A 19329-nucleotide genomic window follows, 5' to 3' on the forward strand; every position below is an offset into this window, starting at 1 on the left:
ACTTCTCTTGTTTTTATATATTTCTTTCCAGTGGGGTGGCATGGCTACTGTTTTCATTTTTTTTTGTGTGAGTTGTGGGGGGAGAAAAATGGGATGAGAGACGACATTTCTACCTCCCCGTGTCAGGGTTGGCCTGTGCGCAAGGAGCTCAGTCAGACTCCTGTCGACGGCCGATGTTCAAGCCTCTGTCTTTCTGTGTGTGTTGTGATGCGAACGTTGTCAGCAGGCAGCTACTGTCCGATGAGATTGCTACAGCCACAGCAAATGGAGCCATTTATCGGTGCAATTCTTATTTTTCTGCAAATATGGTTTAATTGAATCAGACCGTGTGTGTGTGTCCCCTTGTCGTGCCTCTGTTCCTCGACTTCTCATCCAGTTAGACCCAAAGCTACAGGCTTAAATCCCAAATCTTTCAGCTGTCAACATGACGATTCTGGGATTTGAGCGCAGAAGTCCCAGGCTGACATTCCGGTGTGGTGCTGAGGGCAGTGCTGCGCTGTTGCACGGTGCGATTTGACGGAGGAGGAGGCCTTTCTCCGATCTTGGTGAACGTTGGCAGTGCTCGAAAGAAGAGCAGGAGTGTCATCCCTGTGCCTGAGCCAATATTCATCCTTCGGTCAACATGCATTCCCCCCCCAAAAAAAAACACACGCCATTCGATCACGATCGCATTGATGTTTGTGGAAGATTGCTGTGCATAAATTAGCTGCTGTGTTTCTTGCATTGCATCGGTGACTGCACGTCGAAGAAGAAAAAAAACCCACTTATTTGGTCTTTTTAATCTATTTTTCTCATCAACTTGTTGAGAGACGTTATTACACTTCTCTGGAGCAGCTGGGACGTGACTATGGGCTCCCGATTCAGGGACGCTGCCGCTGCACCACAAGAGGGTCACCTTTAAATGGTCGTGAAAAGCATTATGTAAAGATAAGGTTCTTTTTTTCCACCTCAATTCTGCATCACCAAGCATATCGTATAAGCTGCCGGAGCTCTGCTCCTTACTCAGGAGCGTTCCGAAAGCGTGTACTTTCCGAAGGGTCTGTTTCCATGCTGTACATCTCTATGACTCTAAATAACGGCGGCACTGTTGCTTCACTGTGCTAGGCACCCAGGTTCGATTCTAGCCTCAGATTCTAGTCTGTGTGGTTTCCTCCCGCAATCCAAATTTGGGCACATTAGGTGAATTGGCCATGCTAAATTGCCCATAGTGTTCAGGGATAGAGCATAGAATATAGAACATTACAGTGCAGCATAGGCCCTTCGACCCTCCATATTGCGCTGACCAGTGGAACTAATCTGAAGCCCATCTATCCTACACTATTCCATTTTCATCCATATGTTTATCCAGTGACCATTTAAATGCCCTTAAAGTTGGCGAGTCTACTATTGTTGCAGGCAGGGCGTTCCACGCCCCTGCTACTCTCTGATGTGTAGGTTAGTTGCATTAATCAGGGTAAATGTGGAGTAATAGGGTAGGGGAAGGGGTCTGGATGGGTTACTCTTCAGCAGGTCAGTGTGGACCTGTTGTGCCAAGTGGCCTGTTTCCACACTGGTTTGCATGAAACCTGTTGGGCTATAACTGGATGTTGTGTGATTTTTAACTTTGCCACCCATCCCAATCCAACCCTGGCACCACCACATCACTCATATCGTATGGCAGTCTGGATGGGTTCTATCCTCTAGCAAAATAATTTTAATGCATCTGCCGGCCTTTGATTTGATTTAACAGTTATCACATTCAAAAGGCATTTGGCTGGGTATATGAATAGGAAGGGTTTAGACAAATGGGCCAAATGCTGGCGAACAGGAAAAGATTAATTTAGGATATCTGGTTGACATGGATGAGTTGGACTGAAGGGTCTGTTTCCATGCTATGCAGCTCTAAAACTCTCTAACAGGTTTTTTCCCCAGGCAATTTTGTGTTTGTTATTTTATGCCTCAGATGTTACTGTTGTGGCTTCTCACTTTCAGGAGTTTGCTAGGGTATTTACCCAGTTTTCGCTATTGTCTGGTTAATAAAAGCTGCTTGTAAGTGTTATTCTAACGACCAGAATTCTGTTCACTGCCCACTCTTGATTCTTTGGTTGCCTATGATTGCACTCTGACATCCAATATTGAATGAGTAGAATTTACTTCCAGTTGTATAATGGAAAAACTAACATCATTGCGGTGACATAATAACACCAGTAGTTTAGTATTTCACTCTGGTACATAGTTTTGAATCCAACCATGGCAGGTGGTGGTGATAGAATTTAATAAAAGCCTAGAGTGAAAAGAAAGCTAACCTTATGGTGACTATGTAACCACTGTTGATTATTGGAAAGGCCCATCTGGTTCATTCATGTCACAGACTCCTACAGCATGGAAACTGGTGCTTCAGTCCAACCAGTCCATGCCGACCAAATTTCCCAAACTAAAGTCCCATTTACCTGTGTTTGGCCCATATCTCTTCAAACATTTCTTATTCATGGACTTATCAAAATGTTTTTTGAATGTTGTAACTGTACCTGCATCTAGCACTTCCCGTGACAGCTCATTCTACATACAAACCACCCTCTGTGTCAAAAAGTTGCCCCTCAGGTCCATTTTAAATCTTTCTCCTCTCACCTTAAAATTATGCCCTTAAGGTTTGAACTTCCCAACCCTAGGGAAAAGACCTTTGCTATTTGCCTAATCTATGCCCTCAAACCTCTATGTACGTAAACCTCATACCCTCCAGTGAAGAATGTCATGGTGTGGTTGACATGTACAGGTGCAGTTGCTGATAAAGCAGAGGCAGTCTGGTTGATTTCCACAGGCGCAGTGGCTGGTCACGCAGGGGCAGTCTGGTTGACATGTACAGGCGCAGTGGCTGGTCACGCAGGGGCAGTCTGGTTGACATGTACAGGCGCAGTGGCTGGTCACGCAGGGGGCAGTCTGGTTGATGTGTGCAGGCGCAGTGCTGAATTAGATCACTGAGTATAGATATATTAGGGTGTCATGTTGTGATTGTGCACTGGTGCGGTCACATTTGGAGCACTGTGTACAATTCTGGTTACCCTGCAATAGGAAGGTTTTTATTAAATTGAACAGGATTCAGAAAAGATTTACAAGGAGCTAGTCTTTTTAGGAAAAATATCTGCCATATTTATCTGGTCAGGCTTACATGTTGCTCCAGATCCACAGAAATATGATTGACTGTCCTGTGTCCACTTAAGGTTTGGCACTAAATGCGGGCCGAGCCAGTAACTCTCTTCTCATGAATGAATTAAATAAAAATGTCTTCAGCCCCCATTTTAAACTTTATTCCCCAACTATTGACTTCATCCAACTTTCTGGTTGCTTTCTAAGGTTGAACCTGACTGTTCCCAGACTCTGTTTATTTGACGCTGAACTGAACTTCTAACCCAATTTCTTTCAATTTCACAGTCTTAAGTTGCATTTCTACGTCTTGTCTCAACTCATTTGCAACTGATATTCTTATTTGTGCCATTGTAACCTTGAGACTTGATATTCTGATACTCTCCTGGACATCCTCCCAACTTCCACCTTGTATATGAACTTCCGCTCAATATTTGGAGAGTCGGAGTTGCAGTCAGACTATACTGAGTGTGAAGTCATGTCACAAGCGGAACTCTTAATATTGGAAGTCTTAAAATTTTTGGGGTTTGTGTACTTCTAGTAACTTTATGCCAATATTATATTACTTGGTTTAAATTGATATTAAATTGAAACCATAGCTTAACTAGGAAATTGGTTGCATCGATATAACTTATCACTAGGTCATTGTTTTGCTTGGTAGATTAATTTTATAACAAGGTTATGATTGCAGTTTATTTGTAAACTGGAATCCTTTGTATTTGTGCCATGTGGTCCTCCAGTTCACAATTATTACAAATTGCACACACTACTTGTTGAGTGAATTCTTAGCAAGCTCCTCATTGGTGCCCTGTCAAATATGCTTTGGGCAGATCAGTGACAAAACGGTGTCTCCCTAACTTTATCAAAAGTGATTAATAAGGAATCAATAAGTTGTCGCTCCAGTTCTGTTTTACATTTCTGATTCGGAGTGAGTAGGTCTCAATGTCAAAATTTCAGACCGTGGACCTGAATTTTAATCCTTATACATTTATATCAATATATGGGCAGTTTAGAAATTTCTAAGGATTTAAATTCAGGTTCACAGTCTGAAATTTTGACATTAAGACTATTCACTGTATATTGGAAGAGGAATTGGTTAAATAACTGACCTAGTTTTACCTTTAAATCTCGTAATCATGTAGTTCTTTGGTATCTCTATAATGTTACTTAAAATTTATCCAAGCTGGCCCCTCTATGATATACCTAATTCAGCAAATTGCTTTCGAAATACATGTTTAATTTTATACTGCCTTGGAAAATGATTCTGGCCCTGTTGTAGTCGTCCATGATTTGATACCATTCAGATTTTACTTTGGAAAAAAGGTGATGTATTTTGGAAGATCCAATTCAAGAGCAAACGATACAGTAAATGGAAAAGTCGTGGGGAAAATTGACGTACAGAGAGATCTCAGTGTTCAGGTCCATTGTTCCCTGAAGGTGGCAACGCAGGTCAGTAACGTGGTCCAAAAGGCATATAGCATGCTTTCCTTCGGGCCGGGGTATTGAGTGCAAGAGTTGACAGGTCATGTTACAGTTGTACAGGACTTTGGTTCAACCGCATTTGAAATACTGCGTACAGTTCTGGTAACTACATTATCATAAGTCTGTGGATGCTTTGGAGAGGGTGCAGAGCAGGTTCACTAGGATGTTGCCTGGTATGGAGGGTGCTAGCTATAGAGGTCAAATAGATTAGGATTATTTTCATTAGAAAGACGGAGGTTGAGGGGGCGACCTGATTGAGGTCTATAAAATCATGAGAGGGATAGCAAGAAGCTTTTTCCCAGAGTGCGGAATTCAATTATTAGGCGTCATGAATTCAAAGTGAGAGGGGAAAGGTTGAGGGGAGATATGGGTGGAAAGTTCTTCACACAGAGGGTGGTGGGGGCCTGGAATGCACTGCCAGCGAAGGTGGTAGAGACTGGAACGATAGCGTCATTTAAGATATATCTAGACAGATACATGAATGGGCAGGGAGCAAAGGGGTACAGATTTTTAGAAAATAGGCAGCAGGTTTAGATAGAGCATCTGGATCGGCACAGGCTTGGAGGGCCGAAGGGCCTGTTTCTGTGTTGTAATTTTTTTTGTTCTTTGTTCTTAATGCAATAGTTAAATCAGCATTGAAATCTATAGCTTTCTGACGTAAAACTCAATGTTATTACAGATTGAGGCCATCAATGGCCAGCACACTTCTACATTTGAGATAGTGACAACAGAGCTTTAACATGCATGTAATTCTTTTACAACAGCATCTAATTCTGCAATTTAAACAGAATGTTGCAATGTGAAAAGTGAATTAACGTGTCTACTTAACTGTCAGACAGTTTTGTAGCAACTGTAGTTGTGGTTTCTTTTTAAATGCTTGTACCAGATACTTCATGTAATGCATAATAATTCCTAAATTGCTTAGAGTACTGTTGTATGTTTAAATTTTCCCTTTCCAGTTAGGGAAATCCTCCTTGTTTTCTTCGTCAATGTGGGTTATTTTCTGAGAGAAGATGCATTGTGCTATTTGTCCTACAACTGCATGGAGTGAATATGATACTATGGCATTGACTAGAAGGCCTGTAGTAGATTCTGCCAGGCCAAATCAGGAAGGAATGTGTCTAATTATTGATGGAGAAGATTCCGCATTTAACTGTTCCTTCTGACACACAATCCTAGTTTGAAAACAAAACTACATGTGGCTCTAATGTACAATACTGCAAGTTTAGCGATTTAGGAGTGTGTGCTTAATCTCAATATGCATACAGCTGTGTGTTTATAAGAAATTACTGGCTGAAAGTCAGGCACAAAATATTGCAGAAGTTACATGGCTGGTACTTTCAGACCTGATAGTCTAGTTCATAGAATTACAGAATCTCTACAGTTTGGAAACAGACAGTTTGGCTCATTGAGTCTGCACTGACCCTTCAAAGAGCATTCCACAACACACACCTCCCAACCTCTCTCTCTACATTTCCCTATGTCGAATCTTCCTGACTTCCACATTCCTGGATACTGTAGGCAATTTAGCTTGGCCAACCTGAACATCTCTTGGACTGTGGGAGGAACCGCGTGCAGAAGGTTGCCCAAGGCTTGAATAGAACACCGGTCTCTGGTACTGTGAGGCAGCAGTGTTAAACACTGAGCAACTGTGCCGCCCAGTATATGCACCAGCATTTTTGATTTCTTAACCAGAGAGCCTAGTTTTGAGATTCAAGTGTGAATATTCTCTGAAGCATGTTATGAATGACCTTTCTCTGTCACAAACGTCAGGGTGCTCCCACTGCCCAGCCTTCTGACTTGTGGCCTTATCCTGTGCTGCCATGTTGCCTGCAGTCTGCACAAAGAAACCCTACCCATAAGGCAACAGACTGCCTGCTATAGCCACCACATAGTCATGCACACACAAACCATCCAGTCACATTGCAGCTGTTGCCAAACTGCATTGCTCCAAGAAGCTGCACAGTCCATCACTACTGGAGATAAAGCACCTTGACATGAGATCTCCAACCACCTACATATGCACATACCTCTCGTTGGCCATAACGGAGTTGACGACCCCCGCCACTGCTTTCTGTAATAACAACTGGAGTAGCAAGGGCCCCACAGCTGGCAGGACAGTGCAGGCAATCAGGGGATCAAGAAACTCAATCTGGACCAACATGGCTCAAACTCCATCCTCAACAAGACCCTGGATGCACACCATGTGCTACAAAAACCCCTTGTTCCCAGCCAGCATCGTGTGAGGGTAGGAGAAACCACTAAGTACAGCCTCATGATACCCAGAATGGCCAAGGCTCTATAGTCGGTAAAGAGGAGCAGTCATGTTGAGTTATGGTCCTTACACCCCTGAGGTGGCAGCAGGCATCAAGAAAGGGTGCTGTGAATCCCCAAAAGGACGCTGTCACACAGACAGCCTTAGCTGGTAGCCCAAGGTCCAATGAGCAAAGGCTCCGCAGCATAGACCCTATGCTCCAACACCCAGTGCTCTACTCTTGGAGGGTCTGCAATTGAAAGTCCTAAAAGGATGTTACATTTAAAAATATAATAGAAACTGTATTTTATTTTAAATTGTTTCATATTCAGTATAGGAATTTAGCCATTTAAAGTATTGTATTCCAACCTAGAGGGTATGGATACAATTTCAAAATATTTTTCTGATTGGTAAGGCCTCATGGAACCTAACTGTAGTTTTAACATTAAATGCTTCATTTCAAAATGATTGTCACAGTTTTCAGGAAAACAAACACAACTTTAATTCAGGGCAGTTTCGAGAGTGTGGTGCTAGAAAAGCGCAGCAGGTCAGGGAGCATCCGAGGAGTAGGAGAGTCGACATTTCAGTGTCAGGAATGAGGTTTGTGGGCAGGGGTCTGAGAAATAAATGGGAGGGGGGTGTGGGGTTGGAGAGGAAGGTAGCTGAGAATGCGTCAGGTAGATGAAGGTAGGGGAGAAGGTGATAGGTCAGAGAGGAGGGTGGAGCGGATAGATGGGAAAGACGATGGACAGGTCAAGAGGATGGTGCTGAGTTGGAGGCTTGAGACTAGGATAATGGGGGGGAAGGAAATGAGGAAACTAGTGAAATCTAAATTGATCCTGTGTGGTTGCAGGGTCCCAATGTGGAATATAGGGCGTTCTTCCTCGAGGTGTCAGGTGGTGAGGGTTTGGCGATGGAGAAGGCCCAGGACCTGCATGTCCTTAGCGGAGTGGGAGGTGGAATTAAGTGTTCAGCCATGGGGCGGTGGCGTTGGTTGGTTGGTTGGTGCAGATGTCCCAGAGATGTTCTCTGAAACGATCAGCAAGTTGGCGTCCTGTCTCCCTGATGTAGGGGAGTCCCCTTCCCATGTCCCCAAAATTATTAAAACGAGATTGAGGAAATCAGTAGGCCACACAGTGGGGAAGAAAGTTTAACATGGTACAGCTTGAACATAAACATAGAGCGAGTCACTTATATACACTTGTGTGACAGTGCTCACTGGTAACCTTGAAGAAAGCTGCCAACAAAGATCCTAGTGAGCTCTGTGACACCTGTTTTGTCTTTTCCGATGTTTAATTTTATTCTCAAGCCAGCTGTGGAGGACCTCTGATATTGTCAACAGACATGCCAACAACCAGTTGAAGAGCACAATCGTACAGACAGCTAACCAGTTAGTAAGGAGCAAGTCTTATCATTTGCTTTTTATAGTATGCAGTAATGGAAACAAAAATTGGGATGTACTGGTGAGATAAAAGTAAAATCAGAAATATTTTCTTCAGACTTTGATATAAAATCTATGGAATTGTCACTGTTTGTGAATGTCAAATTTCTCCAACACAAAATTAATTCTTTGGATTTAAAAAAAATGTTAATGATAATAGCAATTTAATATGCTGTTTGAAAACTCGGTTGTACCTCACACAACAAAAAGCATAACATTTTTGGAGGATTTTACAGTGAGATGTGGATCCTAAAAAGTGGAAGTTCATGTCAGTTTTATGATTGTAATTGATTTCCCTCTGAAGATTTTAATACGCCCCGTGGAGGGGGAGATGATTGCTGATACCCAAGCCTGGTTTCAGTGTTCAGTTGTGCACAGCACTGTCAGAAGTTGCTATCAATTTTACAGGATAATACCACTGAAAGCTGATTGTCTCATTGACTTTAGAACCAGAAAGTCTAGAATATGTGCTTGATATTGTGCTAGTTAAAACTATTCAATGTATTTAAACAGATAAATGAATACTGATATGGTGTTATAATTCCTTTTGAAATTATGTTGATTGTTGAACCTCTGCTGTAATAAATCCAATTACCTTTTGAAGCCTAATGATTAGGTTTTCATTTGAATTTTCAGTAATGTTTGCAGAGTCACAATTCTATACATGAGATTAAACAAGTTGGTCTTAATTAAAAGTAAGTTGCTTTATGAAGTAAAGGTGCACTTAACACACAATTGATCAAGTGAAGTTAGTGGCAACTGCTTGTTCCTTTTCCCTCTGCTATTTTAATGAAGGCATGATGAACTTAAGCTAATGCAGCCATTAAAATAATGGACCAAGGAGTGCCTTTGTGAAGTGATCAATAATTGTTACTGCTCCCAAGTTTTATTCTTCATTTGAAGATTGCATTTTGTGGGAATTGTACCCTAAAGTAACTGAATTTGTCCCCCCATGGCATTTATTAATGTTAGTTTTGCATTATTTGCAAAGTATAGGTTTGAGATATTTTCAATGCAGCTACAAACTTAATCTTTATATTGAAAATCTCATTTGAATACTTTGTCAGAAGTTGATTTTCCTTCTACTTTCTAGTTTCTACTGCAGATTATGTTGCCAGGTCTCTTAAACATACTGCTTTTGAAAGCAATGATTTTCTAAACAGTGTAACAGTTTTACTTGAATGGAATGAGAAAGGAATACTTTATTTGGTGCAAACTATTCCAAGGTTTTAGATATGATTTGGAGATGCCGGTGTTGGACTGGGGTGTACAAAGTTAAAAATCACACAAAACCAGGTTATAGTCCAACAGGTTTAATTGGAAGCGCACTAACTTTCGGAGCGACACTCCTTCATCAGGTGATTGTGGAGGGCTCGATCGTAACACAGAATTTATAGCAAAAATTTGCAGTGTGATGTAACTGAAATTATACATTGAAGAATTGATTGTCTGTGAAGCCTTTCATCTGTTAGAATATAGTGATAGTTTCACTTCTTTCATGTGTAAATCACAAAACCCTTTTTTTTAAAGTTGCATTCTCGGGTTAGCTGTTAACAATGGTGACAGCTAGACAATATGTTGAAGGTGTTAGCCCCCTGTGTTCTCTGTCTATGACCTGATGTTTAGATTGATTCCAATCTAAAAAGTGAGATAACAGAGTTTTACATAAATTCATGCAGTTTTTGAGCTCAGAGTTCGACATGAATCTATGTGGTTTTTGAGCAAAGTGCAATGTAACTGTGCAGGGGCTGAAAAATTACGCCATGTTCTTCGTGACCTGCAACACATTATCAGTGGAGATGAGCACCTCACCAAGACCTTCCCCACACCTCCACTACTTGCCTTTAAACAACCGCCAAACCTCAAACAGATCATTGTTCGTAGCAAACTGCCCGGCTCTCAGGACAACTCCATACAACCCTATCATGGTGGACGCTGCAAAACGTGTCAGATTGTGGACATAGATACCACAATTATGTGTGGGAACACCTCCCACTGTGTACATGGCAGGTACTCATGTGATTCAGCCAACATTGTCTATCTTATACGTTGCAGGCAGGGATGCCCAGAGGCATGGTACATTGGGGAAACTGAGCAAAGGCTACTACAACGGATGAATGAGCACCGCACAACAATCAACAGACAGGAGGGTTCCCTCCCAGTTGGGGAACACTTCAGTGGTCCAGGAACACTTCAGTGGTCCAGGACATTCAGCCTCGGATCTTCGGGTGACCATCCTCCAAGGTGGACTTCGGGATAGGCAGCAGAGGAAAGTGGCTGAGCAGAGGCTGATAGCTAAGTTCGGTACCCATAGGGAGGGCCTCAACCGGGACCTTGGGTTCATGTCACATGACAGGTGATCACCATTGCACTACACACACACACAGATATTCCTACATACACATACACACACACACACACACACACACTCTCACGTACACACAGACGCGCACAGACACCCACACACACCCTTATAGACACACAGACTCCCACACATGCACCCCCTCACAGACCTAAGACACTCTGCACTCACTATACACACACACACACACACACACACTCTTTCTCACATTCACAACCCCCACCCCAGACAGACACACACACAGACAGACAAAGACCCACATGCACACATATATATTGTGTGTGGTGATTTTTTTTGGTACAAAGTTACATTGCACTTTGCTCAAAAACCACATAGATTCATGTCGAACTCTGAGCTCAAAAGCTGCATGAATTTATGTAAAACTCTGTTATCTCACTTTTTAGATTGGAATCAATCTAAACATCAGGTCATAGACAGAGAACACAGGGGGCTAACACCTTCAACATATTGTCTAGCTGTCACCATTGTTAACAGCTAACCCGAGAATGCAACTTTAAAAAAAAGGGTTTTGTGATTTACACATGAAAGAAGTGAAACTATCACTATATTCTAACAGATGAAAGGCTTCACAGACAATCAATTCTTCAATGTATAATTTCAGTTACATCACACTGCAAATTTTTGCTATAAATTCTGTGTTACGATCGAGCCCTCCACAATCACCTGATGGAGTGTCGCTCCGAAAGCTAGTGTGCTTCCAATTAAACCTGTTGGACTATAACCTGGTGTTGTGTGATTTTTAAGGTTTTAGATGAGTGGTAGTTTGTGTCACAATCACAATAAAACTTGAGAATAAGAAAAAGTCTTCTGTGCATCTATTCCAATAACTATAAATATTTGTAATAACTAAAGGTCTTTTGTCCATCAAGCTTACTCCATTGAGAGCATATGTATGATTACTCTAACAGGGACGTTCTTCCCACTGTCAACTGATTGACTGACTGCTTTAACTGCTTGTTAGAAGCATCAGGGCTACGAGGAGATGGAAAGGTCTCATTCACTTGTTAACAACCAATAATTGTTTCTGCTCCCAAGTTTTATTCTTCATTTGAAGATTGCATTTTGTAGGAATCATACCCTAAAGTAACTGAATTTGTCCTCTCATGGCAGTTATTAATTAGTTTTGCATTCTTTGCAAAGTGTAGGTTTATGAAATATTTTGCTGAGGTTTGCTAAGGTCTGCAAAATCTGTTTTTCACTGGGCCATCTTGGGACCTGTTTCATTAAATTTGTCAAGCTTATTTCACGGTTGCTGTTCACTGCATGAGAGAAAGGCACTTTGAGAAACCTAGTTTTAAAAGAACTTTTAAAAAAAAATTATCTCCACACATCAAAAAAACTAGCAGAACTGTTAATATCTATAATGTACTGCAACTACTTAATCAACTTTGGCAGAGACTTTGGAATTTATATATTTTATTGGCACTTATAATTCTTTACATATCAAAGGCATACCCAACTCTCTTTATGGTAAGCTTGCTTGTCTTTGTAAGATAATTGATTGCAAAATGAATACCTGTGCTTTTGGATAATCTTTGAGAGGAAATAAAAGCAGATCCAAATCTTTGATAGAGAAATAGAAATTATAGTACCACAGCATATAAGGTGGAACTTACCTGTTTCCACCACCCACGATCTCGGCTGATTCCTTTGAGACTGTGGCAATACAAGTTCAACAGCTGGAGCATGACTTGTTGGGTGTAACGTTTTCCGTAAGCCATCAGCTGTATTGTAAAATTTAATTATTGTAAAATTTTCTTTCATCAGTTCATAATCTCCACTCCTTTAATGCATTGTTTCTGTTCCCTGTGGTGCATTTGAACCTCTGTTATTAAATGAAAGAGCTATATTTCTAAAGCACCTTTTGAGTTCAAAGCATATCCCATTTTCTTTTCAGCCTTTTAGTTAGACAACTTTGAAATTAACTTTTGATTTTAAGGCAAACATGACAACAAACTTATACTGAATGATGAGATAAATGGGTTTTAACGTCCTTTCCCCATTAAAAAAGGCTGTATGCAACTTGGAAGATGTGACAAGGATGTTATGAAACTTGAAAGGGTTCAGAAAGATTTACAATGATGTTGCCACGGTTGGAGGGCTTGAGCTTTGGGAAGAGGCTGAATAGGCTGGGACTGTTTTCCCGGGAGCTTCAGAGGCTGGAGAGTGACCTCATAGAGCTTTGGAAAATCATGAGTGGCATGGATAGGGTGAATAGACAAGGTTTTTTCCCAGAGGAGGGGGGAAGCCCAGAACTAGAGGGCATGGGTTTAGGGTGAGAGAGGAAAGATTTTAAAAGAACCTAAGGGGTAACTTTCGTGCAGAGGGTGGTGTGTGTATGGAATGAGCTGCCAGAGAAATTGGTGGACGCTGTTACAATTACAACATTTAAAAGGATATATGTATAGGAAGGGTTTAGAGGGATATAGCTGGCAAGTTGGACCAGATTAGGTTAGGATGTCTGGTCGGCATGGATGATTTGGACTGAAGGCTCTGTTTCCATGTTGTACATCTCTGACTCTGATTTACTACAATATAGAATATGTATTTTCAAATTGTTATTCCTTTCATCATAACCTCAATAATGCACAGAGATGTTAACCAGCATGAAGTATTCAAGTCCTGGGTTGGGGCTTGATCCAGATGTATACGTTAGACTTGAAAGTGCTTCTGTTGATCCAAACCTGCACTAGTTTTTAAGAGTAAGAATTAGTCAATGTAGGGATTGTTATCTTGAGTATGAAGCATTGGATGGTTATTCCTATGTTTTGCAGGATTCAGTTTTCCTGTTGTGCCATTGATTGTTTGAGTTCATTTTAGCTCTCTTATTTATTTTATTCACTCGTGGGACCTAGTTGTCACTGGCTGCACTTGAGAAGGACTGAACCACTACAGTCTATGTGCTATAGGTCGGTGCTCAGTGCTGTTGAGGGAATTCCAAGATTTTGATGTGGTCTTACATTTCCAAGTTTGGATGGTGAATGGCTTGGAGGAGAGCTTGCAGGTGGTGATGTTCCCATATATCTACTGCTCTTGTCTTTCCACTTGGATGCGGTTGTCTTGCTGCAATTCTTATCTTCTTACCTGCCTTTGTAGCCACTATTTGTATGGCTAGTCCAGTTCAATTTCTGGTTAATGCTAATCTCCAGGATGTTGATTATGGGGGATTCAGTGATGGGAACTCTATTAAATATCAAAGAGTGGTTAGATTACCTCTTTTTAGAGATGCACTTTACCTGGCATTTGTGTGGCATGAGTATTATTTGTGATTTGTCAGCCCAAGCCTGGATGTTGTCTAGATCTTGCTGCACCTGGACATGGACTGCTTCAGTGTGTGAAGAGTTGCAAATTGTGCAGTCATCGGCGAATGTCTGCATTTCTGATCTTATGGAGAGAAGGTTATTGAAGCAGCTGAAGATGGCTGGGCCTTGAGCATAACTCTGAGGAACCTGTGCAGTGATGTCCAGGAGCTGAGATGACTGACCTCTGACAGCTAGAACCATCCTCCTATATGTCAGGTATGACTGTAATCAGCAGAGTGTTTATCCATTGATTCCAGTTTTGCTAGGGCTCCTTAATGCCACATTAGGACAAATGCAGCCTTGATGTCAAAGGCTGTCATTCATCTCATTCCTGGAAATTGGGTCTTTTGTCCATATTTGAACCAAGACTGTAATGAAGTCAGGAGGTGAGTGGCCTTGGCGGAACCTAAACTGGGTGTCACTGGGCAAATTATTGCTGTGCAGGTGTTGCTTGATAGCTCTGCTCATTACATCTTCCATCACTTTATAATGATCAAGTGTAGACTGATGAGGTGGTAATTGGTCGGGTTGGATTTGGCCTGGTGTTCAAGTCATAGCTGGGCAATTTTGTACATTGCCAGGAAGATGCCAGTGTTGCAGCCAAGATGCTGGAACACCTCTGCTATCCATAGGACAAATTCTGGAGCTCACATCTTCAGTACAATTGCCGGAGTGATTTTAGGGCTATTAGAATTTGCGGTATCTGGTGTCTCCAGCCACTTTGTGACATCACTTGGAGTGATTCAAATTGGTTCAAGACTGATGTCTGTGATGCTGAGGACCTGTGGAGGAGACCAAGATGGATCATTCAATTGGCAGTTCTGGCTGATTGTTGCAAATGCTTCAACCTTACGTTTCGAACTGATGTTCTGGGTTCCCCAACGTTGAGGATTGGGATACTGTTGGAGCCGCTGCCTCCAGTGAGTTGTTGAAATTGTCCACCACCATTCACAACCAGACCTGGCAAGACTGCAGAGCTTAGGTCTGATCCGTTTATTATGGGATTGCTGAGCTCTGTCTGTCACTTGCTATTTATGCTATTTGGCATGCAAATAGCACTGTTTTGTAGCTTCACCAGGTTGCAACCTAATGTTTAGGAATTCTTGGTGCTCCTGCTGGTATGCTCTACTGCACTCTTCATTGAAGCAGGGTTGGTACCTTGGCTTGATGGTCATTGTAGAGTGGGGAGATTTTTTTGAGATTTTGTAGCTGCTGATGCATCCGTGAGGTGCGGTGGGCCCAGTCTTGAGTTGCTAGATCTGTTCAAAGTCTATCCCATTTAGCACGGTGATAGTGCCATACGACACGATGTACACTATTCTCCATGTGAAGGTGGGACTTTGTCTCCTCAAGGATTGTTTGGTGATCACTCTTACACCTTCCTGTGGTGACATCAGTATCTCCAGCAGGCAGGTTGTTGAGGATGAGGTCAAGTATGTTATTTCTTATTGGTTCCTTCACCACCTGGTCCAGCAGTAATGTGTGATGCTGCTGCTCCTTGAGCCAGGTTATGTTGTCCTTGGCTGTGTTTTTCAGAGAGTTTGTAAAAGACAGTGGTTTTGAAAAATCTGGATTTCGATGGGTTTTAGGGTCAATTTCATTACATCTACCAGACAGTGCCTCAGTCAAAAGGCTTTCACGTTATTGGAAAAAAATCACTTGTACAATGCAAGTGAAGTGGCTAGTTCTTCCAACTCAGTTTTTCTCTGGTCTGGCTATTCATTGAAAGCTGTCAGGCAGTTGTAAAAGCTGCTTGACCCAAAGAAGTGGTCAATGCTGATCCTCCTCTCTGAGTTCTCTCCTGTAAAAACCTGTTTGATTTTTGTGCTAAAGGATGTTTATGGGGTTTGTTACAAGTATTGGGAACAGCATCATTTAAGTTGGGATGATCTGTTGAACTTTCAGATAGTTATTTGGCATTCTGTTCTCTTTTTTGTTTGTGTTTTGTTTGGTAATGTTTTAAACAAAACAGAATTTATTTACAACTACATGGTTTGACCAGCAACATCTCTCATGCAATATCTGCTTTACACCTGCTTAAAACAACTAGCAAAGTTAGGGTCTGGGCCACTTTCTTGAAATGTTTTGAGGGCGTCTGGCCTGGTCCATATCAAATGTTCTTTAGGGCTTGACGAGCATGCTACTGTCAAATCATTCTTAAAATGGCGACCCTCATCTCACTAACCCAGTCTTTGCATCTGAAGGTCACTTATGGCCAGTGATGTCTTATCTAGTCTAGTTATTTCTATGCTATAAAGGGAGCATTGTCTGCTAATCTCTATTGAAAGAGTGTGGTTAGTGAATTGCGCAGCTATAGCAGAATTAAAAGCCATTTTATGCAACTTTTAGCAGATTGTCAATTTGCAACCAAGAAGCCATTTTATTGCCATCTAAGTTAGTCAGAACATCTGTTATGCGGTTGTTCCTGACAACAACTAGTTACCTCAGCCTGTATTCAGGTTTCAGATCCTCAGCTGGACCACATGTTACATTGTATCTTATTGAGAACATGGTGCTGTCCCTGCTAGCTTTTAACTCTCTTAAAGGTACAGTACACCAACAACTCATAACAGTCCATCACTGAAGGGAGTGATAGTATGCATGTGGTTTCCTTGCCCATGTTTGACCTGATGCCATATGACTCAATGTTGAGGACTCCCAAGGTGACTCCCTCCCAATCATATATACTGTGCTGCCCCCTGTGCTGGGCCTGCCTGCCAGTGGGCCAGGACACATCAGGTGATGGTAGTATCTGAGACTTTACAAGGTATGTTTCAGTGAATATAAGTGGTTCAGGCTGTTGCTTGACTAGTCTGTGAGACAGCTCCTAATTTTGGCACAGACTCCTTGATGTTCTTAAGGAGGCCTCAAATGGTCAACGGTGTTGTTTTTGCCATTGTCGTTTCTGGTACCGAGGTCGACTCCAGGTGGTGTATCTGTTTTCCTTTTTTTTTCCTTTTCAGGTCAGTTAAGAGTCAATCATGTTGCCGTGGGTCTGGAATAATGTCTAAGCCAGATCCAGTAGGATGGTAGTTTCTCTAACAAGAGGACATTAGTGAGCCAGACGGAATTTTCCAACAGTCGACAAAAGCTTCAGGGTCATCATTAGATTCTTGATTCCAAACTTCTTATTGAATTAAAATTCTACCATCTGCCATGATAGAATTTGAACCAGGTCACCAGAATGCCATCCAGGTCTTTGGATTAAGAATCTAGTGATAATTTCTCCTGAGTGGTATTCGTGTGAAGTGTAGCGTATGCAGTAGTGAAGATACATATTTAAATCAAAATCTCCTAATTTTGGGCGAATAGTAACATTTGGGTGACTCCATGAAGTTGTCTTAAACACAGTTGGTGATTAGGACGTTAGAGATCAAAAATTGCAGGTGCATTTTAAATCTACTGTAGCTTGAGAGACAATTTTGCATTTTCTGGGAGTGTGGATAACGTGTTGGGTTCTAGGGATCAATTCAAAGGAAAATATAGGGCCAATTTTATTTGATTCCCTGATACTTTGCATTTTTATACACTACTCTGATTTTAAACCCAACACACAAAATATTCAGTTTGGCTAGTGTAAAGCATCTTAAACAATTTTCAATGGGCTAATATTAACATGCAATGTTATGCAGTTGTCAGATCATACTTGTTGTTTTATCTTTGTGCAAAAATGCCAATGTGATAAACCCAAAATACTAGGCTGCCTTCTTACCCTTTCTATAAATGTTCTTGTTCCAGTCCAGAGTTAGCAAGAGTGAACTGATTTCTTTCCCTGTCTCACTCCTCTACTTGCCACAATAAAATTTGAATTTATAAATGGAAGCAATATTTCCAGTTTCTTTAGCATGTATTAGATGGATCTGGCTCAATACCTGAAAGACGTCAGTCAGGTCCCTAAATTCAGAAAAAGAAATCTGAGATTCTCCCAAATGCTCTTTTACAGATGAAGTAACTTTCCATATCATCAGAGAGAACTTTCATGACATTGGGATTTCTGGTTAAATGGGCTCCTAAAGAATGGACTCCAGCAATTTGGCATTATCCTCCATCCTATCCATGATGAGAAGCTAACCATGATCCAATCTCTATGAACACTGGGCTGAAACAAACTGTGAGATCCATTCCACATTCCTCATTGCAAGGCTGGACCTTGCTTCCAGCAAATAACTCTGGTGTGGAAATAATTGAACAATGAAGTAGGAAAATGTTCAACTGACACCGCCTCCAATCCAAAACTGAAATTATTTCATTTTTGATCACTGAGTGACAGTGTTTGTGAGAAATTGAGCCTTTCCTCTAAACATCTAAAGTCCTTACAGTCCATTTTTTCCCATATGTTGGAAACCTTGCCTTGATGAATACGGTAGATCTGCAATAGTCTAATTGAGACAAAGCATGTTTCAGAACCAGAGACATAAATTATGAAAAGTTATGAAAACAATGATGCAGTGTTCTGAAATGATTTTGGAGACTTAGGTAACCAACTACAGGTGCCTCAAAATGGAAAAATCTGGAGCCCAAGTAACTGTACATGTTTTAAGAATGAAATTGATTTCTCAAGACGAAAAGTGTCAAGTGGATTGGGGAGAGTATGATATTGAGATAGAGGATTAGCCGTGATCACGTTGTATGACAGATAGGCTTGATAAGCAGCAATGGCCTTTTCCTTCTCCTATTTTCTATTTCTATCCCTGAACAGCTGAAATGCATCAGGTGTTTCTCAAAACGTCCCTGAAGAGATCAAACCTGTCCATTGACCCTGGGAGTCCCTGGCTTGTGACTGACGCTGTGGCGAAAGTTAATTTGAGAAAGCAATGAATATGCTGAGTGACTTCAGAAATGCCGAAGCATGAGGTTGAGGACTTGCATCTTTTGATTCTGGTAACTATAAAGGCTTGTGGTGTATCTTCAAATATTTGTCCCCAGAAATGTACTGCCATTCCACCTGATCTGTGGTGATGTGCAAGCTGCCAACTTCACTGATGGATCTATCACCAACCCGACCTGAGTGAAGACCATTGGAGGTCTCAAAGCACTTTGCAGCCACCAAAGAACTTGCAAAATGTCACTGTTGTAGTGCAGGTTCTGAGTAATAATTATTTTTATTCAGTCATAGGATGTAGGCGTTGATGAATAGGCCAGCTTTTATTTTTCTGAAGAAGGGCTTATGCCCGAAACGTCGATTCTCCTGTTCCCTGGATGCTGCCTGACCTGCTGCGCTTTTCCAGCAACACATTTCCAGCTCTGATCTCCAGCATCTGCAGACCTCACTTTCTCCTCAGCATTTATTGCCCATCTATAATGTAATTGAGAATATGGTTTACCTCCATGCTTATTCTCTGCACTT

The 19329-nt window shown here is 41.5% G+C and overlaps 1 protein-coding gene across 2 annotated transcripts in view; it reads left to right on the top strand.

Moving 5' to 3' along the window:
• cnsta (consortin, connexin sorting protein a) overlaps positions 1–19329 on the top strand; it is a 97857-nt gene that overhangs the window by 225 nt on the left and 78303 nt on the right. Inside the window, exon 2 of one of the 2 annotated variants that reach the window (XM_043695434.2) lies at positions 18682–18863. The exons of the other annotated variant lie outside the window; for it this stretch is intronic. The gene's annotated coding sequence lies outside the window, so the exon portion shown is untranslated. The remainder of the gene's footprint in view (positions 1–18681; positions 18864–19329) is intronic. 2 annotated transcript variants of the gene reach the window in all.

Source organism: Chiloscyllium plagiosum, unplaced genomic scaffold, assembly GCF_037043375.1.
Source record: "Chiloscyllium plagiosum isolate Xiang-an unplaced genomic scaffold, Cpla_swu_hap1 HiC_scaffold_10, whole genome shotgun sequence".
Taxonomy (NCBI): Eukaryota; Metazoa; Chordata; class Chondrichthyes; order Orectolobiformes; family Hemiscylliidae; genus Chiloscyllium; species Chiloscyllium plagiosum.